The 23690-nt window shown below is 45.1% G+C and overlaps 1 protein-coding gene and 1 long non-coding RNA gene across 3 annotated transcripts in view; one reads left to right on the top strand and one right to left on the bottom strand.

The window, feature by feature from the left end:
- Nucleotides 1–23690, bottom strand: part of Arhgap24 (Rho GTPase activating protein 24) — a 629479-nt gene that overhangs the window by 194758 nt on the left and 411031 nt on the right.
- Nucleotides 14701–19455, top strand: LOC148001205 (uncharacterized). Its single transcript, XR_015637262.1, has 3 exons — nucleotides 14701–14820; nucleotides 16591–16680; nucleotides 18562–19455. It is a non-coding gene; the product is annotated as an uncharacterized LOC148001205 (long non-coding RNA).

Genomic DNA, 23690 nt, shown 5'->3' on the forward strand with positions numbered 1-23690 from the left:
CAGTTTATCCACCCATGGATCCATCTCCTGAGCCCTTTATAACAGCTTGCAGAGGTGCAGTGGACAGATGGTTTCCAGCTTGCAAACCCTTGTTTGCCCTTGGAAGCAGGAGGGAGTGCAATTCCCATAAAGACACAACTTTATGGCACACAGGGTACTGGGCGTACACAAACTTTGTTGAGTTTCAAGCAATGACTAACACTGTGAATACCAACTTGGACTGAAGTTGTCCACAGAACAAGAATTAAAGGAACCTTCAAATCAACATTTAGGACAGAATCAATGCAACACATTAAATCTTCTTTTTTCCTATTTGACTCTTAATTGATGCTACAGCTGTTCAGCTACAGGAGTAGCCCTTCATTTATGTGGCATCCCTGATCCTAGAAGCTTTGGCCACTACCAAGGAAAAGATATTCCATATCTGTACGTGGCCAGAGGGCTAAGATGTCTGCAGTGCTATGGGTTGCCATGCCTCACCACATTGACTAAGGCAGTCAGGGTGACCAGACAAAGGAAAGACACCAAGACAAATGCTACCACAGGGAGCTGTTGGCGAATGAATCGCTTCTCTGAGACTCGGTGGTAACTTCACTGAGCACTTCAGTGTGTGCATATGCAAGTGTCTCTGTGGGTGGGTGGCACACATACAGATACAGACATGGAGGTCAGAGGTCAACAGTAGGTCTTCCTCAACTGCTCTCTAGCTTAATGTTTGAGACAGAGTGTTTCACTGAACCTGGAGCTCACTGATTGTCTAGACTGGGTGGCCAATGAGCTCCTGACTCCCACAGTTCTCCTATCTCTACTTATCCTGACTATCACTGCAGACCTCCCTCCACACTAGAGTTCACCCCTTGTGCCTCCACCTGTGCTTTTCCTTTCCTTTTCTTTTCATTTCATTTCTTTTCTTTTCTTTTTGTCGGAGCTGGGGACCGAACCCAGGGCCTTGCGCTTGCTAGGCAAGCGCTCTACCACTGAGCTAAATCCCCAACCCCTCCACCTGTGCTTTTAAAACATAGGTTCTGTATCCAACGTCAGGTCTCCATGCTAGTGTGACAATCCCACCAGGGACTGAGCCATCTCCCCCGCTCGCTCCACTCCCTACCACTCACAGCCAGTATCCTAATGAAGGCAACAGTTGGCATCTCCATTTCTACATAGCCCATGTGTTCACACAAATAATGGACACAAAGGCCTTGCTCCTAAAATAACAGCCAAATACCAGCAAACGCTAACACAGTGTTTGCACAGCTGCCATTTCCTCTTCACCATTAAGAGAGCTTGACCACCGACCAGGTCCACACCATTGCGCAGTTCTGACCTTGACCCCATTTAGGTTTTGCTGTGTGCACTGAGAGGCCTTGACCTTCTCTCTCATACTCGTGAGGTAAGACAAGTTCCAGAAACCTTTCTTTTCAGGCCAGTCATTTTTGAAGTTTTCCTCAATTAAATTTTATGATCCTCCATTTCTTATTGTTTGTCACGTACATCCACAATTTATAAAAGCATTCATCTTCCAACTAAAAGGCCCCAATATTTGGCTGGTCAAGGCTGGATCACATATATCCTTCCTACTCTCTAGATTTTTTGATGGGGCAACCAAGCTTACTATATTTTCTCTGCAACAAGAAAATATACAGTATCAAAGCCACACTGACATTCTCTTTGTTAGACCATTCTACAGACTTCACATATCCTGTAGCTTCTCTGCCATTCAGCAAGGCTTTAACTCCAGTATAGCATGCCTACCGGACCACAGGATAAAATTCTTTTAAGAGATCTCAACATCATATGTTCCTAGAAACAGCAAGGATATCTGTAACTACTGTCTCATTGCATAGATGCTGCCATGGCCTGGGGTGCCTAACTGCTAAAACACACATCAGTTTCTGTCTTTCACCCAAGCATGCTTTTAAATCAAGCCACTTAGAGTGTAGGGCAAGTAACTGCTTCAGAGAGACCCGCAGAGGGCAGTGTTGATGTGCATTCTGCACTGCCTTCCTCATTCTCACAACCCAGCCATCAAAAGAAATGGGGCGTCTCAGTGAGTCCAGTTATCTTAGCAAGGATACCTAGTTTATTATCCCTACTTGTATCTCACAATGCATTACAACACCATTCCTTTAACAGACACCCTCTCCACATCCCTGAGCACCGTTGACTTAGACTGCTCTATTCTGACGACTGTTTAAAACACTAGAAATGGTTCTGTTTTAAACTAAGCTCCAGCTTTGAATGGTACTCAATCCCGGGCTACTGTAAGGTCATGACATCGCTGGTGGTTTTTCTTTTCTGTTTGCTGTGTCCTCATGCTTCGCTTTTCTCAGTCCCGGCACAAAAAGTAGTTGCCAAGATTGCTTCACAGACATTTTATTTTTAAGAGGTGTGTATTAGATCCATTGTCCTTGGAAAAAATTTAGTGGTGTCATGATTTGAAACCAAAGTGAAACGCAAACCTGTGGTAAGAGCTAATAGAATCAAAATGCTCATATGAGAGGCAGATTTGATCGTTGCTTCAGGCATTTCGCCGAGAGCAGAACAACAGTTTCTACAGCTGAGCAGGATGGATTGAAATGAGGAAAAGCCACAGCTATGCCATAACCATTTGGACACACTGGCAAAGAGGTGCCACCTTGATCCAATCAAACAGAAACAAGGTTGTGAGGAATCTCATCTCTGTAGTCTCAATGAAACGGCCCAATAAGTCGAGTGCTGTCTCAATCCAGATCACTTCCTCACAGACAACAGCTTCCTTGTTCTACAGTTCAGAGGGAAGTTAGGGCACTAGATGGATGGGTTTTTTGTTTGTTTGTTTTGTTTTGTTTTGTTTTTTTTTACAGTTTTATAAGGATGAAGAAAAACAGTCAAAACAAATATCACAAGGAGAAAAATGCAGCTCTTGGAATTGCATGGCTCAGGAATTGATTCGTGGGTCTACAGGATGGCTGGGTGGCTCAGGAACTGAGTAGTGGAACTATGAATGGCTAGATGGCTCAGGAACTTATTAGTGAGTACAGGATGTCTGGATGACTGAATCTGAAGAGCAGAAGATAAGGCGTGTAGAGCCGCATTACACAGATTAGGGTCTGAGTCACTAAGGAGGTGTTCGAGGCTAGCCCGTCTATTCCTACAAACTGGACACTGGGTTGCTAATCCCCTCATTCGCCCACTTGGGCAATAACACAGTGCAAACCCAACAGCACCCATATCACTGCTCCAGCTGCACCCCTTAAACCACCCTGGAAAATCTCCAAGCCTACAGCAAAACAAAACAACTCCACAAAGCTACCCCAGGTTTCGCTTGCATGCCAATGCGTCCTCCTTTCCGTGTGGTTGTCTCTATTTGTCAGCTCATGGATTTTCGAAGGCTCAGTCTCCGAGGGAAGGACCTGCATTTGGGAAAGTCAGTACCAGAGTATGCTTTATCACCAAAGGGTGATGCTTTGTTCACGGTCTGTGGTTTCCATATTAGGTAGCATGCTAACAGGTGCCAAATAAATGGTTAAGTTTTTAAGCCTCTCCCCTTTTCTACTTCTACTGCAAACTGAGATATTTTAATAGATCAAGGGGATGGGGGATGGGATAGGGGGTTAGCAGAGAGGAAACCCAGTAGGGGGATAACATTTGAAAGGTACATAAATAAAACAACCAATATAAAAGAATTACCTAAATCAAAAGCTCAGAGAGGTATGCATGCAAAAATGTATTTCGAATGAACTGATCATTAGGTGACAGAAGGGTTTAAAGTGATAGGGAGAATCCTGCACTACTGTCACTAGGGTTCAACATGTGCATGCCTCTCGTCCTACAGGTTGTTCTGACATTCCGTTTGTCAAGTGTGCCAACGGCACAAACAACTGTGGGGGCTGCTTTTAACAACATGGGGCAGGGAGCTGCAAGAACAGCCACTCAGTTATCACTTCAGCTTCAAAGGGCTCGTTTTCTCCCAATATTAGAGTTGCCACTCAGCAACCAATAAGCTAACTATGTATTCTCACGGGATTTGGGTTCTGGGAGTGCCGCTTTTATTACTTACGTGACTCATCTCTTGTCGATTTCGTGCACAGGCAAGGCAAGGATGTGACTGAGATTAAAACTGGAATTCTAAAAAATTCATATATTCAGGGGTCATGAGAATTGAAGCCAAACAAATATCTTTTCTAAGTCACATAAGCTAGCGCCTGGGCTCTCTGGGATTGAAGCATGATATCAAATACGTTTAGATATCTCGCTAGCAGAGGTGTGTTCTGGTACTATGCAGTATTTGCCAGCCTGGGTGGTGGCACATTGCAATTACAACATTGTCTGCCTTTTGTTTCTGACTGTTCCGTGATTAATATAAATTTCTAAACCATTTATGATTGCTTAGGGACCTTTCGCTTTGATTGACGTGCAGAGTCCCCGAACACGCACCGAATCTTTGCATAACCAGCAGCTGCTCCTGACTATGTCTCAGGCACCATCCAAGCCATGGGGTTTACAACGCTTTTATTAATTTAGGTGTCCCATGAAGAATTCCATAGACTCTTTGGCCTCAATATCTATATTTTAACAAGCTTAAGAAATGCGTGAAAAGCCACGAAGGTGGCTGTTTATTCATAAGCGATGGGCAAAAGAGCAAAGACACTTAACAACACTAAAACACTATTTCTGCCCTCCAAGCAATGTGTGAGACGATTTACAGTAATTGCACCCCAGGGGTACTGGTCTCCTCCTGAGCTCAGAGCAAAGCAGGCTTGTACACGGTTAGTACAGAGATCAAGAAACGTATATCCAGCAAGCAGCATGGACAGGGCTTGAAACAACTCATTATAAAGGTGGCTTGGCCAGACCACTCCAGGATCACACAGAGCGGGGCTGAACCTGGCCTCAGAGACATAGCTCTGTTCATTCTTATTCCACCTCCATGCCCACTGCTGCAAATCGAACCTAACCAAGAATCTACCCACGTGGCACTACTGTGAAGACTTGCCTACTGCCTCGTTGCCTCTGGTAGAATTTAAGAAATTAATTCAGTTTGCATGTGTATCTGTGCTCGAGTCACTATGCAAAGTCAAGGGCCCACTGTATGCGAAGATATTATGTTTTATTCTCTTTGCTCACATGTACAGCAATTAATCACTTGCTTGGCTAACTCAGGTTCCGGGTTCCACTCTGCCACTGAGCTGAATCAATCTTGTGTTTGGGTGGATGGACAGGCCAAAAGAATCAGTATTTCTCATCGCGATTTCTACCCTTCTACTCTCTCGTTCTCCCCCATGTCCAGGGTGCGTGATAAAACAGGGACATCGTCAATACCTCGGCTCAACAAGCATTTATCTCCCCCAGTGGAAAGCACACGCTTGGGCAGCTCCCAGCATCTGAAAGTTGAGGACAGCGGCTCGCTCTCCACCCCAATAACCAAGTCCTGCCAAATATCAGCAGATGGTGTCTCCCTCACAGATGCCTAGAGTCACATGGTAATCAAGCAAATGTTCTGGCTGTTTTGGGGCAGATCTATTCCAGCCACTGACTTCTTCGCTCTTCCTCCACCTTGGCAAACAGGGACACAGGCCTCTCGGTCACTGTCACGTTTTCCCAGAACCCTTCACTGGCCATAAGTTTGTACAGAGCAGAATTTTCTTTTGCGTTCGGTTTTGGTGTTTATCTTCATCGTTAGATGACAGAAAGGAGCTAGAGTTTTGTAAAAATGATGCACCGAAATATCAGTAGACAGAGACGCAAACTGTGTTTCTCTCTCGATGGCTGGCCAGATTCCCATAGTACCTCTCTAAGGGAAAAAAATGGCCACATCCAAGTAGATTCACTGTTCTTGCTCATTTCCAAACTGCACACATCTATGTGCATGGAACCATACCATCAAGGCACTGTCCTAAGACAGCAAATGTGAGCCTACTGATGATGACCCTAACCACAGGCTTTCAGATGTCTTTTCACATGAAATAAAGGCCTGGCCCCAGAGGTGACACAATGGAGAGCATCTACAGCACGCAAGGCTCAGAGTTTGATATCCCCACACGAGCTACAGAGTCAGTCAGTCAGTCAGACAAACAGAAGACAGACAGACGCATGGACATTGTGAGGGTGATGGCTATTTTTGTTTTATTTTCTCGAGACAGGGTCCTATGCATTCTGAGCTGGCCTCAAACACACAAATGGAATAGATTGCCCTGAGCTCCATGTTCTCTTACTTCCTGCCAAGCTTTGGGGTTCTAGGTGTGTGTGCCATCACCCTTACTGGCTGGATGAAGGCGGTTTTCTGTCTTCTGTCCTCTGTCTTTACTTACAAGTCAGTAAGACTCCAATGAAGACTTTTCTCTAAGGCCCAGCCTTCCCTAACAAAAGCAACACCAGAGACTATATCTAGTGACCATAACTGCCAAACCATCATGGGTGGGTGTGAGCCAATAGTTTTCTGTTTTCTTTTTTTCCTTTTCATATCTTTTCTCTCCCCTCCTCCCCCTGGGCTAAGTGGGAGACACACATCTCTCTAGTGCTGAAGGGAGAAAAGCCTTCTAGTACTTCCCTGGTTTCTGGAGTTGTTCCTGACTTTGCACCCTACCTCAGCCACCGGGCTCTGCCACCCTGCCTTTGCAACTTTATATCTGGCAACTTAGAGCAAGCTGATGTATCCTAAATATTTGTTTTCCTTGAGGAGAGGGCATGTTAGGAAAATCAGTCAGCCAGTTGTGCCATGGTCTCCAAATTTACCTTTTACCTCGGGGTGTTTATTAGCATCAAATGTCAAACCCTGGTGTTCAAAGCAAGAGACTGAGTATCCACGTGCTGCGAATCACTGAAAGTGAAAGAACTGGGCTCTTTAAAGAGTCATGCCTGGTCCCGTGCTACCTTGAGGTGAGGGGAGGAAACCTCCATAAAGACCCCTTCCCCATCTGTGAGCTGTTTAGGCTCATGCACCACAACGAGTGAATGAACCCAACATTTGTCGGTGCATCTCGTCTTATACATCAAAAAACAATACTGTAGCATGATTGATTATGTTACATAAACAGATAGTCACCAATCCCCTATTGCATTAAGACACATAGACAGAATCTTTAGAATGAGAAAAATTATACAGACAAGGGTAGATGCTTCGGGCATAGGCAAAGTGGCCTAACAGCCAGTACAACATTTGCTTTTGGGGGTGGAGGAGGGATCCTAATGGTGGTTAGGGCTGTGCTCATCTCTGAAAATACTAAAAATCTCTTAATGTCGTACCTCGAGTGGGCATTAAACTCACAGTACACAACTCAATAATGTTGACAAAACACAAAGCCAAAACGTTTGCTGGTGTGAGTAGGAAAGTGGAAGTTAATTCATGATTAGTTCTAACCTTTCTGAGATATCTATAAGGTAATATACAGCTTTGTGAGCAAACTGCACTTCGTCAAAGACACTAATTTAGACAGATTCGAGTAGATATTAAGAAACCTGTGCCACTACAGCGATGTTTTTTCAACAGCAGGGGAGGTACGTGAAGTGGGTTCAGTATCTTGCTCTGGGATAACCAGTCTCCTTCCTCTTGTGTTCAGAGTGAGGTCGCTTCCTTTGGTTAAGTCCTCAAAGGGATTGTCCCTTAAATGTTTACATTACTTATGTGTATTCGTTTGGGGAGAGTTAACAAACTCCGGAGCCTGTTGCAGCTGTGTACCGATCAGTGTAGCCTACCCCAATCTGAGCAACGTGACAACCTCCTCGGGGAGTTAAGGGAGGTCAGGTTCACTGACTTCCCGTGACAGTTTCTGTTCAAGGCATATGGCCGCTGCCTCCCAGCGAAGCAGAGAATTGTCCAAACAAACCATTTCAAGTTGGGGAACATTCTATGGAGATGTAAGATGATGCCAGCGACTATAGGAAGAGAAGATTTTTGGTTTTTTTTTTGTTTTTGTTTTTTTATTTTTCCTTTAACTTAATTCCTTTTCAGTAAACAGGCCAACTTAAGTAATAATAGTTTGGATTCAGACCCCATGTTGCTTGCTCACTGGTTTCATGATCTTTGGGAAGTCCTCAAAGCGGTTTTCAAACTGTGGGTCTAGACCCCTTTGGGGTTGAATGATCCCTTCAGAGGGGTCATCTAACACCATTGGAAAATACAGGTGTTTATCCTTCATGACAGCAGCAAAGTTATAGTTGTGGAGTAGCACAAAAATAGTTTTATAGTTGGAGGTCACTGCAACATGAGGTACTGTACTAAAGGATGCACCATTAGGAAGATTGAGACCCACCGAATTAGCTAACTTCATCATATGTTAAAAAAAAAAACTGCTGGGGGTGGTGGGAGTTAAGTTACAGAAGTAAACGGTGTGATGCTGGGTCGATGATCCCAGAGCACACGGGAAGTAAGAGGGAGCCCCAGGAGTCTCACGGTGTCAGCACTCTACTCCCAACATGGCGGGCTGCACAGCTGCAGCCTCCCTTCTACCACAACCAGCAAAATTAAAGGAATATAGACAGAGTGTGGAAGACGGCTCAGCCAGGAGTTTGGGGGCTGTATTCTATCCAGAAAACATGCCGAACACAGCTCTTCCTCTTCCCCTGTGCAATAGTGAACAAAACTAACGTCTGCACAAACGAGGAGAGTATGTACTGACTCCATTTTCACGGATCTTCTCAGATTTTTGATTTTAAATTCAGATTTAAGCTGCCTTTGTCTAATGTCACCCATATAGGAACGCAGGAATGGAAAACAATAGTAGCTAGTCATCCAGGCACTCAGGAACATGATCTTTTCGCGAATTTAAATCTACAATTTGGGAAATAAAAAAGAAGCAGTAGCTGTATTTGTTGGTCATCTTCCCTGGGGTTCTTGAAAGACAAGAGGTCTTAGCTATTCCAGGTTGCAGACGTCCTTATGGTAGATCGCATTCATCCTCCAAATCATTTTAGCCACATCTAGAACTACAGACATCTGTCCATGCTGAGGGGCTTGTCCTCTACAATCTGTGCTCTGTATTTGTGTTCTAGATTAATGCATGTGGCAGTTGTCTAAAATGCCAAGAGGCTATTTCACTGTTCTTTAATTAAACAATGAGCGTCAAATTTGGAACCTATTTCAAGCAAGTTGCTCTTCCAAAAGTAGACAGTCTAGCTCACATCACATGCAGAAAACAATCCCACACTCCTATTAGACTTTCGTCTTTTGCAGCTAAAGATAAAACTTTATTTTATCAGGTAACTCTTAGAAAGTACTCCCCAATATTTATTTGGCCAAGGACTCCTTGAAATCTGTTTTGCTCGAAGGGTAGGCGGCTCTGTCCCTTGCTTCGGTGACATATCGTGTTTCTGGAGCCTCAACTCAGCTTGACACACAGGTTATCCACACAGCCATCATTCTCTTATGTATGGGAAGCCAAGCTATGTGTGCGAGCCATTCTTCTTTCCTTCATCACGAGCCCTCTCCGCTGACCCTTCCAGTATAATTTCTTTGCACTGCTAGCAGATACCAAGAGTCTGCCCTCTTCCCTGTTCTCAGAAAAAGGAACTTGGAGATGAGGGAAAATTTGTATATGCTACAGCAATCAGAGCCCATCCATATAAGGCATAGGACCCACATGGCTGCTGTATTAACATCTCCTTGCGTCTCCAAGTAATTTCCCGTGATGGGCAGAAACATTTTTATCTGTGTAGCATCCCTTTTTAGCTGTGTAGCATCCCGAGCTACGCTGTACCTGGTCCTAGCTTGTAACTGAATCACTGGTCATCACAGAGAGCACAGAGCTAGACCACTGCTGGCAGCTTCTGCGTGCTACGGCTCAGCAGCAGCACTCATGGTGCCCTGGAGGCTTTGTGGCCTGGACAAGGAATGCAGTGCCCCTGGCAGCAGCCATTAAGTGCAGAAGGAGCCATTCATTTTATAGGAGGCCCCAAGTCAATGCGCTAGGAGCCAACAGGTAGCCGATGAACCAAGCAGGGCAGGAGGACTTAATGCTGGATACTAGACCTTCCTGAGTGAGGAGAGGAGTCCTATGCTCCATCACATAACAGAGGAAGTAAATGGAGTCCGACGAAAGAAATTCGTATTTTAACACCGGAATACAAATCATCTCATTTCTTTTCATCGAGTGGTTTCACACCCACTGACTCTTCACACATCGACAGAGGGAAAACGATAGGAAAGACGTGAGTCACACTCATCACGGGGTGGGGGGGAGGTAGGGTTCAGGGCGTCAGAAACAACTAGCGCTGCTTTCTGGGAGGTCAGTTGAGGAGAGAGACGCAGAGGTGGAGGGAGGCTCCGGGACTCATTTATAGAGATAGCCTTTCTCATTTGGGTGACATCGAGTCACACACATCACCTAACCTGCAATGCTGCCTTGCCCAGGGAGAGCCCCACCTTTCCTATCTGCTCATTTGGGGGTCAGACACCACCAAAATGAGAGTTACCAGTTTATCAAAGTGTCTGGGGAGAGACTGTCCTTCCAGATGTTCATTCAGATGTTAAGCATTAGTTCTGTAAGGACAGGGACTTGGCTTATACGGTCTGTTTTACAGACCTTTATTTGTGAGAAAGACCTCACCATGTTCCTGCAGTCTTCTGCACTGCCTTCCTAATCACAGGCAGCAGCACCATGCCCAGTTCTGTGTATCTCTGATTCTAACTATATGGTTAGCAAAAGAACTCAAATGTAGGGTCAAAATGAATTACCAAGTTACTGGAGTACTCGGGGCTTCTGGTTACCTACCATTCCCTAGTTTCTTGGTTATTTTCCATTCCCACATGTCATTCTGTCTCTGTCTTTTCCTTCCTAAGTACATGTCCTTAGGCAGTTTGCTGTGCCAGAAACGCAATGGCGAGCAAATCTTCTTCCCAGTTCCTTTGGATCTTAGCATTCTTGTTGAGAGAGACAAACGACAAAGGCTATAGGCTTTCAAAGTAGATGGAGACACACCAGGAGCCTTGGTTAATCACTGGACCATCTCTCCAGGCCTTGTCTGTGCTTCTTTAGGCCTGGAAAGATGGCTCGGCGATTAACAGCACTCGCTGCTCTTGTAGAGGACTGGGGATTGGTTTCTAGTGCCCGTATTGATTATCTTACAACCACCTGTAGTTTCAGCTCCAGGGGACCCATGACATTTTCTGGCCTCTACAAGCACCTTCCTATACAAGAACAAACACTGACACAGAAACACGGAGAGATACACAGACCCATAGATACAGACACACAGAGAGGGAGAAGAAGAGAGAGGGAGGGAGGGAGTGAGGGAGGGAGGGAGAGAGAGAGAGAGAGAGAGAGAGAGAGGGCACAGACACACAGAGAAATACAGACATACAAACACATGCACAGATAATCACACACAGTGTAAAACACAAACACACAGGCATGCACACACAGACAGATACACAGCACAGACACACAGACAAAGATACAGGCACAGACACACACACACACACAGAGTCACAGACATATAGACATGCCTACACACACAGACACAGACATGTATGCACACACAGATACATACATGCACACAGACACAGATACACACACAGACACAGACATGCACACAGACAGACAACTTACATAACATAAATGATGAAATAAATCACAGATGAGCTCCAGCTGGCCTTCTCCTCCTAGACTGGGAAGAAGCCAGTCTAAAGTGAGGAGAGGGATATGCAAAGGCTCCAGACAGGAGGAGAGCACCGCTGTCTTAGAAACTCAGAGCTGTGGCCATAGACGTGAGAGCCAGGGAGAAGAGTGAAATACAGCAGAGATAGCTTATAGTGAAATATAGTAGAATAGGTTAGGGCTTCCTAACCTGACATTTAAAAAGTTAGTTTTATTTATACGGGTGTTCTGCCTACACGTATGTCTGTGAAACACACAGGTGCTGGTGCTCATGGGGGCCAGCAGAGAGCATCAGGTCCCCTGGAACTGGAGTCACAGACGGTTGTGAGACATCACATGGGAATCTAATCTGGGTCCTCTTCGAGAGCAGTTAAGTCCTCTTAACTGCAAAGACATCCCTCCTGCCTCTGTTTGCAGATGAGGATCCTATCTGAATATGAAATCTTAGTTTGCATATGAGAACTCTGCTTTTCCTACAAACCTAAGGGAATATGTAAACAACTCCCTACTGAGAGTGTTTGCACCCATGCCTGTGTTTCCAGCTCCATGGAGGCTGGGGCAGGTGCATCTGGAACTCAAGGCCAGATTTCCTAGTGAGGCCACACCTAGAAGAGGCCACTCTGGTGATAATGGATAGGAGCAGGGGCAGAAAACTTCAGTTGTTCAGGAGAACACTGGATTTAAAGGCACCCCTGTCATAACACAGAGAGAAGCTAGGTAAGTGGATGGAAACTCATGGGAATAATGCAGAAGGATTCTCACCCTTTGAGTGACACTGGCTTGCAGGCATCCGCAAACACTGTGCCATCTGATAATTCCTAGTGGTAACATTCCCTGATGTCGGACATAAACAGGCAGAGGAAGGTGCGGTATCCTTGGAGCCAATGGAAGTGAAGGCTATGGACTGAGAAACAGGGAGTTGTCAGCTCTATCAAGCCATGGCCACAGGCGGATCTTACCAGGACCCCAAACAGTAACTTTACCCAGAAACATTCGCTTGTACCAACAACATAGGTAAGAAAGAGTCTTCTTGGGGAAATGAAATGGATTGAAGCACGGGCATGAGCTGCAAAAGAGGGTAACGAATGCTTGTGCAAGGAGAGAGAACCGAGCTGATGGTTACTGAGAGGCGGGAGGTGAACAGTCAGTGGCCCAGCGGTAATTAGACAGATTACCAAACACACGTTGCTTTAAACATTAAGATGCATGAGATTAATTTGCTTTTCTTTTTATTTATTAACCCTTTTATTCATTTGCTTTTCAAATGTCCCCATTCCCAGTTTCTCTTTCATAAACTCCTGTCCCATTCCCCCTCCCCTTTGCCTCTGCTCTCCCATCACTCACCCACCCACTCCTGCCTCATCACTCTAGCATCCCCCTACACTGGGCATTGAACCTTCACAGGACCAAGAGCCTCTCCTCCCATTGATGCCCCCCGACAAGGCCATCCTCTGCTATACATGGGGCTGGAGCCACGGATCCCTCTGTGTTTACTCTTTGGTTGGTAGTTTAGTCCCTGGGAGTTCTGTGGTTGATAGTGTTCTTCCTATGCGATTGCAATTAATTTGCGTTTCAATATAATTGCTTATGAGAATAATGAAGCATGGAGGTCAAAGCTACATAAATATAAGACATCAGTAGAGCACAGTTCTGGAAAGATAAGAATAAATGGATTTCAGAAAGAAAGAAGAGCAGGCAAGGCAGGGAGACAGGGCAGCTTCTCGGTTGGAATAGAGGAGAAGGGGATCGAATGGGAAATGCAAGTAGCTTTGCCTATACAGTGCTGAAGTTGAGGGATATGCATGAAATTTAGTAGGTTCGTGCAATTATGTGGGAGCCACAAACAAAACACTCAATAAGTAAACTATTGAAATAATAATTGATTTGCTTCCGTGAAATGAGGCATTTATCTTTCAATCACAAAAGCCCATTATGATAAATCACAGCCAACAGATCAGCCCCAAACAGCCTCTAAGCACGACCTAGTCATTATCTCTCTGTGACTCCTGTAAGCAAGTGACACATCAGGAATAATGACTCACGAGGAAGATGGTGGGATTGGCACCTACGAAATGAGCCCCACACCAGGACATGCCCTTCACAAATTGTTTTCCAGACGCCTTAATTGCCTGTGTTGATCCTCTGATCTCAGTGGCATGTTGGCAAGTCAGACAAGAAGGCTTGGATCACCAGGTAAGATGGAGGGAAGCTCTTCTGCCCTTTGATTGTTGCTGACTAAACCCAGCACAGAGGCGTTTAATGCACTGGGTGCCACTTGCAAGAGGGATTTGTTCCGAAACGGAATCAGTCCTGTCTAAACAGAAGGAAAAGACTAAAACAGCAGGAAAACTAACGGTTGGTTGTCTGGTCTATTTCTTGTAGGCAGAATGTTAAAAATAAAATGAAAAAAATATGAATAAAACTTGAAAAATATTTAAACCTGAGGTCATTTTTCAGGAAAGAAAAAGTATGCATCTAAGACAGGTATTTTTCCTGTATACCGATCCAAGTCACATACTACTGGCACGGTCTTTATGGTGGGGGGGGGGGGGAGGCAGGTGGGTTCTAAGCCACAGCACAAAGCACATCTGTCTAAGGACTGGGCTCAGTAGGCGAAGAACCTCTAGAAGGGCACTCAGGCCCTATCTCCCCCTGACAGCATAGGCTGAGTATTCTAGTCTGGGTTGAGGTGTGTTTCCTGCAAATAAACACTGAAGTACTTCAGGTTTTAAGATCTTCTGGCTCCCTAAATTTGAAAGTAAGGTCTTTGAAGAGGTCATTAAGTTAAGTGTGTCAGTGTGGGTTGATGTTAATCCAGTGTTCTTGCATCCTCATAAGAAATCAGGACACCAAAAGGCACAGAAACAAGATCCCGTGAAGACACAGTGCTACAGAGATGGTGGCTGTCCAATCCAAGGACAGATACTGAGGAAAGAACCAACCCAAGGACAGATACCGCAGAAGACACCAATCCAAGGACAGATACTAAGAAGGGACCAATCAAAGGACAGATACTGAGAAGGAGCCAATCCAGGAACAGACGCTGCAGAAGGGACCAATCCAAAGACAGATACTGCTGAAAGGACCAATCCAACCATAGATACCGAGAAAGGCCCAATCCAAGGGCAGATACCGAGAAGGGACAGCCCTGGCACCTCCTTGATATTGTATGTCTGCCTCCAGAATTCCGAGAAAACACAGTTCTCTTGTTTAGAACGTACATGAATTGTCTGGAAGCTTTAGGAAGGTAATGAATGTCCCGCGCACTCTTCACCGCTCCCCACCCCCATCCCACCTCTTCCTCGTCATGGATACACACCAGGCTGTTCTACAACCTGTGCTCATCAAGGGGGCAGATCACGAGAAACGCTTCTCGTGCTTTGTGGCACGCGCGTATCATTTCCGGCCTTCTTCTGTTTGCCAGGATTTTCTCTGCCCGGAATTCTTGACATCGTAGCTATCAAGTCAAAATCCAGAATGACTTTCAAATCCCAGCCACACCCCTGCCGCCCTGGGAAGGCTTCATTGCTCTTCTGTAATCTAAGTCACGCCAGATTTAAGGCCCAGTGAAACACTATTCAGTCCCCACACCAGGACTTAGTGCAGGGAGCTACACGACCTTTCTCCTAAGAGCTCAGTGCTTCTATTTTCATCTCCCCTCAGTCTTTGAGGTACGGGTTCATCACTGATCCTCCTGATGAGATACTCCTCACCCCCCTCCTACACTGGCCTCCAGGGAGCCTCGGGAGCCTCTTTAGACAACCAAGTTCCATACTCTTCCTCTGATAACTCTCTGGTAGGTCAAGCACAATCGGCTTTCCCTACCCACATCTACCTAAAGCAAACATGGGGACGAAGCCACATTATAAAATACAATCGGGGTCCTCACAAGTGCTTGGAGGCTTTCAACTTCAGCTGCCAGTAGTCTTAGCCGTGTGGAGGGATGTCGAGAGGAAGGAGCACACATTGTTGGGTTCATACAACCTCTCAAGACGCTAGTGAGTGGGCCAGGCTTTTGGCCCTTCGAGAACGGATGCCATGGGCCTTCAAAGATGGCTGGAGCCAGTGATTTGCAATGTCCCTGCAGCTATTCTACCAAACTCCTCAGCAGCTGCTTGCCGCACACCCGTTTCTTCTCAAATATTTATTTCCCGAGAGAGGTATGCCTTCTTTAAATCACTGGCTGCTCTCTCCACCAGCCACCACCTCATTCGGAACACGATTCTGTTCCAGCTAAGCCGCTTAGAGATGCTCAACCCTAGGAGAGAACCGCCCCAGGAACTCCATTCAAATAGCAGCTCTGGTGTTTGTTTGGGTCTTCACTGTGTTCTCAGCCTTGTTCGACTATTCAATTCCTTTTCAATTACTGCATGAAAAGAGGCAGGTGAGCTCAAACAGCCTGAGCCTGCATAATTAAAACCATGCCATAAAGAACAATGAGCAAGGAAAATACAATTATTCTGGCAAATAACTCATTAACAAATAGTGTCTGTCACCGAGGCAATAAAAGGCATGGTTGGCTTTTTTTTTTATCAGTGATGGACTGAGGGATGAGGCCAGGGGGACTAGATTTTAAAGAGAAAAAGAGTACACAGTACGGAAAATTAATGAGTTTCTTGAGTCTCCAGTGTCCTAGGGCGGTGGGGAAAGCATCTATGATCCAATTTAATAACTCAGACTTGAAAGGTCCTAATTTTGATCAGACCAGTACAGTCAGTCCATCATAAAAAAAAAAAACACAAAAAACAAAAAACAAAAAAAACAAGGTCACATCTGCTCATTAGAGCGGCAGACATACATTGACTGCGTCCTGTGTGATGGCATTCTACTAAGTGTTGGGGACAGCAGGCATCACCTCTCATCTCTATAACTGCCACGGAGAGGAGACAGAATAAAACTTCAACAAATGTCAATACTGGAGACAGGAGGGAGAAGTTATGGTTTGGGTTGACACTAGTTTTTGCACATCTAACTTAATTCCTTCTTGCTGTCCCCATTTTTTTTCTCGAACTCACAGCTATTTGGCTTCTGTCGGACCTAGAGAACACATCACTCTGTATTTTGCTGGTAGGAGAAGTCTGCAGCACATGCTGGCCTGTGGGCCCAGGTGGGTGTTGAAGCACAGGAAATTCGAGTAGGAACCACTAATTGCCAGTGAGGGAAATGATAGTGACATCATCATGTCAAATAAACCACTGTCTTCAAAGCCTGACGTATATTAGCACAAGACCCGAAGGGTACATATGTGTGCATGTAATTTTAGCAAGCGTTAACTATGAATAGGCTAGAAGTGTTTCCCATGCTGGTGTTAAAGGAACCTTGGTGGGATCAGGGGTGGGGAGGGGAAGCTTGATAGCTAGTGGCGATCAGAAGGAACGCCTTAGAAGAGGAGTTTCTTAATTTTATTTGATTTGTTCGTAAGAGGCTACACTACTATTTTACGAGAGATGCTAAGCACTGTAAGATACTAATGTATACATAAAAATGACAGCTTAGAAGAGATTTCCATCTGACTTAACCATACGGATGCTTCCAGATCAGAATACACACGAATCACTGCCTGAACGTTAGTGGACTGAACACAGCATGGGGAAATAGCTTCTAACGGCATCCAGTCAATGGCCATCGCCATGTTAAGTCACACAGAGTTCAGTGCTGGTCGGGAGGTACAGTTAGTTCGGGAGGAGCTGGGTCAAGGCTGAGACAGACTCCTTTCGGCCACTGATATTTTCAGGTTCATCATGGTAGTTTGATATGTTACTCAGAGTTGGCTGTTCTAAATAAAAGTGTTGACGGTCACTCTCCCAACCATGGGCATGGCAGGGGCAATGCTGTGCCTAGACAGGCTGTCTCTGAAGTCTAATCCTAGCTCTGGTGTCGCCAGTGAAGAGCATTTCTATTAGTGTCTTCCATGTGCTTTTTATAGCTCTTGGTTTTTTCTTTCTTTCTTCTTCTTCTTTTTTTTTTCATCTGGCTCAGGGATGAGAAAACTGTGCCCTGTGGGCCAAATTGGGCCTTCTGTCCACATTTCACATTTTTAAGTGTTTTGAAAAGAAATCAAGAGAGAAATAATAGTTCCTTTAAATTGAATTATTTATTTTATTCATTTTTGCTTGGTTGGTTTAAAACAATGTCTCATAATGTAGCCGAGGCTGGCCTAGAATACAACGTAGAATAGCTAGGCTGGCGTCAGACTAATAGCAATCCTTTTGCAATCAATTTTCTCTCTCCCTTCCTCTCCTTCTTTCCCTCCCTCCCTCCCTCTCTCCTCCCCTCCCCTTCTCTCTCATTAATCTTTCTCTTCTCTGTGTGACTATGTATCTGTCTATGTGTGTACACACACACACACACACACACACACACACACACACACACACACACAGACATGTTCCTGTGGGAAGAGATTGCATAAGAACATGTCTACACATTCATATGGAGGGCAGAGACCCACTTTCGATATGACTCCTCAGAGGACCCGTCTCCCTGTTTTTTGAAACAGCATTTCTTGCAGGTATGACCTTGCCAAGTAATCCGGGCTGGCCAGCCAGTGGGCCCCAGGGATCTGTCTTCCCAGAACTGGGGTTCCTGGCAGAGTGCCATGCTTTGTTGTGTATGTAAATGCTGGAGACTCGGGTCTTAGAGCTCACCAGAAAGCACTTTACCAACTGAGGTATCTTCTTGGCTTTCTACTTTGGTTTTCAAGACAAGGTCTCACTGTAGCCCAGACAGGTCTGGATTTCACATGCATCACGAAGTGGTCTCAAACTTAAGGCAATCCTCCTGCCTGAGCTTTCTGAGCATGGGATGCGATACCAGTTCCTGGCATCTACATTGTCTGAGGCTACACTTAAGAGTGGATGAACAAAGCTATACTGGGGCCTGGCCAGCCACACTCATTAGCTTGTGTCACTACAGCAGAACAGAGCAGTAGAGACAGAGACCCCATGGTCTGAAAAACCTGTGGTATTAACTCTCTGGTTCTTTCCAGAAAATATTGACTGATCCTTGATCGCACAATGATGGGAATTGGAGCACCATGACCACAGTGTAGAAACATACTCCTTGTAGATATGTCTCTGGAGAGGCTACATACACACATGGTTCATAAAAGCTACAATCACCTGCTCGTTCAAATGACAGAAGCGAGAATATCGAGCATGAGAAGGCATCTAAAGCAGTCTTTGTGCAACGCCAGTAGCCCCCTCCAAAATCACACTGCAAAGTATTTTATGTAGGAAGAGAACTGGGAAGCAAAACAAAATCCTGCAAACTTGTTCTAAAGAGAAGAATGTAGGGCAGCCTGTATGCAGATTGAAACAATGTATTGACTTCATGTTCTGAGCACTTGCGAACATTCAGTTTTTACAATGAAGAAACTCCTACTCCCGCTCTCTAGACGGTCTGCACATTCCCGGAAGACTGCTGTGCTGCCTACAGAACTCAGCAGACAGATGGTCACTGCCGCTGTTCAGTCGGTGACAAATGCAACCGAGTGGATTTTGACATAGTTCTAGGCTGAAAGGGGAGGGGCGAGTTGAAAACACAGCTGCTATTGTCCAAGCAGATGCCTCAGCAGCATACTGAAATCAAGACAATGACCGCATCTTACATTAAACCACTTACTGAGAGTTTCCCTGGAGCACTGGGGAGATTGCTCCGAGGTTAAGAACATACCCTGCTCTTGCCGAACCAAGTTCAGTTCTCAGCATTTATCCGGCAGCTCACAACTGCTTGCTTGTAACTGCAGTTCCAGAGGATCCAATGCCCTCTCTGTTTTCTGCAGACACTGAAGTCATGCACGCACACACACATAAAGGCACACAATTAAAAATAAAACCAAAAGTATCCCCATATTTACGTGTAAAATATACGACAAATACTGACTTGCTTTTTAAATTTTATTCTATCTTTAATTATGCATATGTGTGTATCTGTGTATGAGCATGTGCAGATACATGTAGGGTACCCACAGAAGGCAGAGGCATTGCATTCCCCTGGTGCTTGAGTTACTGGCGGTTGTGAGTCACGGAAAATGAGTGCTGGGAACCAAACTTGGTCCTTGGAGGAACAGCCAAGCCTCTTAATCACCAAGCCATCATCCTCCCAGCCTATGACTTCCCTTTTGAAATGATAGGATGTTAATATACCAAATGATATCACGTGTTCAACCCAGGAGTCACAAACACAGACATAACTGGTAAACTTCCACTGGCGATATTGCATAATTACCTTCCTAAACCAGAAAATTAGCCAAGTATTTTCTTTCCCAGAGACACCCATGAACATCTGTCAGAAGTATTTGTTCCTCGGTTGGCTTGTAACATAGCACAGCTGTACTGACTGTCTGAGCAGATACAAACCGGTGAAGAAAAATGTTTACAGACTCCAGACCTATGAAATGTTCTACTGAGAAAACGTTGTCTTGTACATGTGTGACATAGAGCCAAGGAGATTCACATTGTGGGAGGAGGAGACCAATCAATCCAGGGAGCTCGGGTCTGATTGACAGCACTTCTCACACTAGCCTCTTTCACAAGAAACAGTGGAAAACTGATCGTGTTTAGGTGAGCATGTTATAGGACAGGACAGGAAGTGGAGGGAAGTAAACATCAAAACACAGAAACAGCAATTGAAAGACCGCGATTATAGTGATTAACAAAGTCTTTGGGCCTGGATTTAAACCATGTGCATGATTGAAGGGTATGTTTACGGAGTCAAAAGTCTGCATAATTAGACACATATTTAGTTAAAAAAGAAAGGAAAAGAAAGAACGAGGGGGCTGTAGTGCATTCTATTTTCTGAATACCGATGCCTGCTAGCATTTCACTTAGCTCCTTTGAAAGTAGTTAGGACTAATATATATTGTTATCATAAGTTGTGAGAGGGTATTGGAAATAATTAGCATGGCTGCGATGAAAGGTGAAATAAATGGTAAGTTGTTCTCTTCCCGAAGGATTTTAACTGAACCTCACTTCAGATGGATCACACTAGCCTTTCTGTTTCTGGAACAATTTCTTTATTCCTCCTCCCGTTTTCTCCTGTGTCCACATCTTCTTTTCTCTCTTTGGACAAGGACCAGGTAAGACAGCCTCTGGGAACTGATCCTCGATGGGGAGGTGCGAGTCTGGGAGGCTGGCAATCGCCCTTGGGATCCGTAATGGATCTGTGCTTGGTTGGGAGACTGACTCCCAGCATGGTCTCATATCATACATGTTTCTTGATGGCTAGATAACGGGCAAATGTCTTACCAAGTGTCTACAGGGTGTGTGGAAAGAGTCTGAGAGCAGTTCCCTCATAGTGTGTTGTCTAAGGAAGAGCCCTGGACTTTGGGGGTCTCACAGGACATTAACATGGTGACATTCCTAACAGGTAAGACCACGCCTGGCAAGTGTGTTTTAATTCCGCGTCATCCTGACACTGTGCTGTGACCTCAGGGATGCTTGCATTAGGTTTGTAACTGGGAAACTTAGTGTTCATTTTCACGATGCATTTAAATGTGTAAATAGTTTCAAGTAGATTAAAATGCCTACTCTCGCCTCACCTTTCCTTCTGAGCCGAGGAAAGATTCCTGTTTATCTATTTCAGCTCAAAGCAAGTAACTCCACATACATGGCTTCTGGAAAATATGGTCCAGATTCTAATAAATTGGCTCATAATATAAACGCTGGCTCACTTTAAACTCTCCTAGCTACCTTTATACACGTTTATACACGTTTATGTTGGTCTCTAGAAACTGTGCCTGAGAATGAGCAGCATACCATTCACACGCATAGACAGACAAACTCGCACACAGACAGACAGAAGAATGTCTGGGCATCTTTATAAACTCTGATTGATGGAGTTCGTGTCAGCGTGTCGCCCTTGAGAGAGTCACCTTTCTGGGCACCAATTTCTTCATGTATGTAACAGAGGTAATCATACTGCATCCATCAAGGACTTATAGGGATTAAACAAAATGATTACTGCAAAAGAGTCTGGAATGTTCTCTAGCTCGTCAGGAAATTACCTCGCCTGGATGTATCTTTTTCTATAATCCAGGAAGCATTGATCTTAGGAAATAAAATCCAGATCCTCTGTTTGAACAACCGGGAGGGGCCTTCCACCTTCAGAGCTCCGCAGGCTGAGAGAAGACCTCAGTTCCAGTGGCAGGCAGCAGCTCTGTCTATCCCAGCCTGCACCCCCATTCCCTCCCAGGTCAGCCATCTCCAGAGAGCACTCCCAGCCAGAATCTGAAGATTACTCTCCATCACGATCTTTCCCAGAAACTTGCTTTAAGTGTATAGGTTGAAATATATTAAAATATCTATCTTCCACATTATCCTGGAGTTGCCTTGAAGGCCTCAGGCTTGAAGAAAACGGGGCTGCTAAACCTCCAGATTCTAAGTTGAAAAGACCAGTGGTTCTGGATGGAGCCGCCTGCCTTCTGAGCTTATGAACAGAATCAAGTTAGAGACCTGACCCTGGCTGACCACGGAAACTGTACGGAGCCACACACCTTCCAAGCTCACTGACAGAAAGCGAGTTAGAGTTGGAGCCCTGCAGCAGTTGTGACAAGGCAAGACTAAGACACTGGGCATGCTTCCTGCTGAGTGGCTTAGTGATAAGCACAAACTGTTGAGGGATAGGCAAAACTGGCCGCTATGTATAGAAAGTCGGGAAGGCTGGGATGGGGCGGTGGCTCAGTGCTAAGCAACACTCGCTACTCTTGCAAAGGACCCAGCTTTGGTTCCCAGCACTCACATGGCAGCTTACAGCCATTCTTAATCTAGTTCCAGGAGATCTAGTATTGTCTAGCCCCCAAGAGCACCAGGCATACACATGTGACACGCACATACATGCAGACAAAGCACTCATCACAGAAAAGAAATATAATCATTTCTTAGGAAGTTAGGAAGGCACAAGGGCACAGCTTATAAATTGTTAAATCTTCCTACTCCTCCCAACTTGAGGCCTCCGGATGAAATCTGAAGCTGGCACTGGCTTTGCTGGTTTTGCAGCTGGTGACCCACCAAGAAAGGCAAGGCCTGGACAAGAGGACAACAGCCTGCGTTCCCCTCCCTTTGCAGACTTGGAACATGAATGTGCTGGTTGCTAAATACTCACAAGGAAAGCAACTGGACAATAAGTCCTCTTGTAGTCCATCCAAAGGGACCATGTCCACAATGGGGGTAGCCTATCATGTGACTGCATTGCCACTCCCAGAGACATGGAATCCACCCCCATGGTGGTATCAGAATTTGGAGAGGAGCACAAAAGCCAGGCTATGTGAAGTGTTGTATTCCAGCAACAGCACCCGTGTACCAGGATCCTGCATCCAGAGACCAAGGCAGAGGAGTAAAAAAAAAAAGCATACTGGGATTCCCTTCCACTTTAACCACTAGAGTCACAGAACCAGGACCGAGACCTCACAAAGCAGCAACACTGCAACATTGTTGCATTAGAGGGGCAGTCTACCAGCATCACAGAACAGCAACAGTGCAACATTGTTGCATTAGAGGCGCAGTCTACCAACAACACAGCCCGCACAGCTGTATGAGGCTGCTGCAAGCGCCCGGAGGCGGCCTTCCTGCCTAGACCGAGAGCAGAGACTTCTTTTCCTCTTTGGCTATCATTAGCCAAGTCTCTTTTCTCTCTACTCTCCTGAGAGAATCAGTGCATTATTACCCTACTCACCATTCTGTTCATTTTGTTAACAAAACAAGGGAAACTCAGACCAAACACATTTTAAGAAGCAGAGACCAGCTCTATTCTCTTTCCTCAAAGACTGTACAGTAAAAACCTGCCAACATCCTTTCTCAATCACGTTTCCCAAAAGCTTAGTACTTGGACATGAATGTTCACTCCCGCCTAAAGTTTGGCACATCTGACCATATATTCTTCAAATTTGCCAAATTGGCTGACTTTTTTTTTCTTTTTTTGAAAAAGCAAGTGGAGAAAATTGGAAAAATTAAAGTGAGATGTTGTAACTCGTGGCAGTGTTCAAAAAGATAATTCATTTCATGGATAATAAATCTATTAAAAATTCATACTAAATCATGGTAGATTGTTTTCCCAGCTAGGTTTTGACAAGTTTGAAATCTGTGTAGAGATATGATATGCAAATGAATATAAATTAGT

Source organism: Rattus norvegicus, chromosome 14, assembly GCF_021556685.1.
Source record: "Rattus norvegicus strain SHRSP/BbbUtx chromosome 14, alternate assembly SHRSP_T2T, whole genome shotgun sequence".
NCBI classification, from domain to species: domain Eukaryota; kingdom Metazoa; phylum Chordata; class Mammalia; order Rodentia; family Muridae; genus Rattus; species Rattus norvegicus.